This window comes from Galeopterus variegatus, unplaced genomic scaffold (genome assembly GCF_000696425.1).
Source record: "Galeopterus variegatus unplaced genomic scaffold, G_variegatus-3.0.2 Scaffold5803, whole genome shotgun sequence".
Classification (NCBI taxonomy): Eukaryota; Metazoa; Chordata; class Mammalia; order Dermoptera; family Cynocephalidae; genus Galeopterus; species Galeopterus variegatus.
The window spans coordinates 81,705-84,306 of NW_007731914.1; the positions used below are offsets into that span (position 1 = coordinate 81,705).

General features: G+C 33.6%; 1 protein-coding gene across 1 annotated transcript in view; it reads right to left on the bottom strand.

The window, feature by feature from the left end:
• Nucleotides 1-1,245: 1,245 nt before the first annotated feature.
• The window catches only part of LOC103605425 (selenoprotein T), a 31,824-nt gene continuing 30,467 nt past the window's right edge, over nucleotides 1,246-2,602 (bottom strand). The window contains exon 6 of the mRNA XM_008590009.1: nucleotides 1,246-2,028. The gene's annotated coding sequence lies outside the window, so the exon portion shown is untranslated. The remainder of the gene's footprint in view (nucleotides 2,029-2,602) is intronic.

Sequence of the window (2,602 nt, forward strand, 5' to 3'; positions counted from 1 at the left end):
AGTAATTCAATCCAAGGCAAATACGGAGAAATTTAGATTTGAATCTTAGGTTCTTCGTAGTTTGATCTGTTTGGTCTATAGGAGCATTCAAGGCCCACGTTTTGAATGTCTATATGCCATAAAGTTAACTGTCACTAGTGGAATGTCCATTAGCTGAAGACCGACCCCTAAACACATATAGTAATGTGCTCAATTTGCAGAAGATGGGGACTTTGGAGTGGTACACAATCTGATTAACAAGGTTTTAAGCCCTTGCCAAAAAAAAAATAATATTAAACCTGAATACAATCTCTAACAAAACTTTCAGCTTAAATTGTATTGACTCTTGTCACTATATGAAGAACTTAGGCTAACAGTTCTGCACTCTTTCTTTTTTTTTGGCAGTTGACCAGTACCAAGATCCAGACCTTTGACCTTGGATCCAAGTGAGCTAACTGGCCAGTCCTCACTGCTCTCCTAATTAAAAAAATAATCATCTAATCAATTTTCTGCAGTGAAATATTAGTCTAATTTCCTGTCATCTGGAGACTACAGTATGTTCCACCTTGCAGCTATAATAATCAGGATCATTACCTGATATGCATTCAACAAATACTCAATGACAAACATAGTATAAAGTTAGGTGTTATAACTTATAAGTGGACCCAAGGTTGAATTATCTCATAACTTTTCCTTAAATCCCTTCATTTCCAATAACAAATCTAGGTCTACTTTTGGCTCTAGCACTCCTATTCCTATATCAAAGCTGAAGTATGTTATGACTGCTATTACATGACTATTTTTCCATATCATGGTCCTATTTCTGCTAAATTATTATTATTTTTATTATTACTTTTTTTGGGGGGGTGGCTGGCTGGTACAGGGATTCAAACCCTTGAGCTAAACAGCCAGCCCCTTATTTCTGCTAAATTATTTTTACAGTCTTTATCAACTTAAGTTTTAAAAGACGGCCTTTTTAGGATTCTGGAATGATAATAAAAATTAAATTTAAAATTTTTTCCATTTTGTCCCTCAAATACAATAAAATTCAGATATAGGATGTTAGACATATTCAGTTATTAGACAAGTGATCTCTGTTCACCTAATATCAATGCTGTAAAGAGGTTCAATTGAACATTCTTTAGTGAGGTAAGTTTCAATTATCCTAAAAATGATAAATGAACTTATTATTTGTGTGAAATTATCTGTAAGTCAAAAACAAAAAATTTAGGCAAACAATTGTTAAATATAACGTTAACAGGTACATTGAGCAATAAGTTGAAAACTTTTTATTTAACTCACATCTGCTTAGTTTTTTATATAGTTAAATATAAAGGCCCAGTTAATCAACTCATTAGATCAGTCAAGGCAAGACACTTGAACTACACAACAGAATTTAAAAAGCAACTGGTTTTTTAGTAGTTCTCTAGTAATCACACACGCATACACACACACACACACACACACACACACACACACACACACACAAATTGGTAGAGTACTCTGGATATAAGATTTCCCCCCATAATCTTATATAATGCACTGTTCACAATCTGCAGTATTTTGAAACTATATAAATTGGACATGGCCAAATTAGAGATGTCTGATAAACTCTTATAAAGTATTTGGGAACTTCAGCTATATTACCAAAAATCAATTTTAAACTATAAAAAACAAAAATTCATATAAAAGTACAACAGATTTAACAGATACCTTTGCAAAAAAAAATCAAATTGTAACTTGTTCTACTTTTTTAAATATGACTAAGAAAAAAGTTATAAGTAGCAATGTCTACATAAAAAAAAAAACAAAAACAACTATTAACTGGCTGAATTTGGGGGGTGGGGGGAAGCTATACAGTATTATTGCACTCCATGAATGTGCAGAATTCCAAAATGTGCCAGCACTGAAAAACTATCTTCATTGAGGTTTTCCAAGAGGTACAACGAGCCTGCCAAGAAAGCTTCTGGTCTGTACTAACAGCTTGCTGTCTTCAGTACAGGCCTTCATAATGTCAGTCACGCTGCTCTTGCAGAAATCCCTTAATGTCTGAAAGATACACAGAAAAAAGAATATTTTATTTCAAAAATCACTCTTATAAAAACTCTTTCACAAAGTCATCTCATTGCCAGCTGTCAAAAAAAAGAAAGAGAAGAAAGTCCAGAAAAGAACTGAGTACAACTCTGCCAAGCAAAAGTTAAATAATACTCGCCCCTCCATGTTCACACATTTGCTTACAAATTTCCTATCTTCAGCATGTTAAAATAATTTGCATACCCTTAGGAACAAATTACTTGAAGGTAAAGAGAGGATATGTATATATACCATACAGTATAATGTAACAACTCTGGCCTTTACAAGTTCAGAGTAAAAAAAAATGGTATAGACCCAGTTACTAAGCATTGAAGATAAAATTACTAACACAACCTTACTTTATTTTGGCAGATCCAAATTCTCATAATACACTTATACATTTCAATGAAGAACACATCCACCTGTTTAATCTTTTTTTTTTTTTTTTTTTTTTTTTTTTCTTTTTCCGTGTCCGGCAATGGATCACAACCCTCAGTGTTGCCCCCGTACCGGACCGGGGACCGGCAACGGGATTGCAACCCTCGGCGTT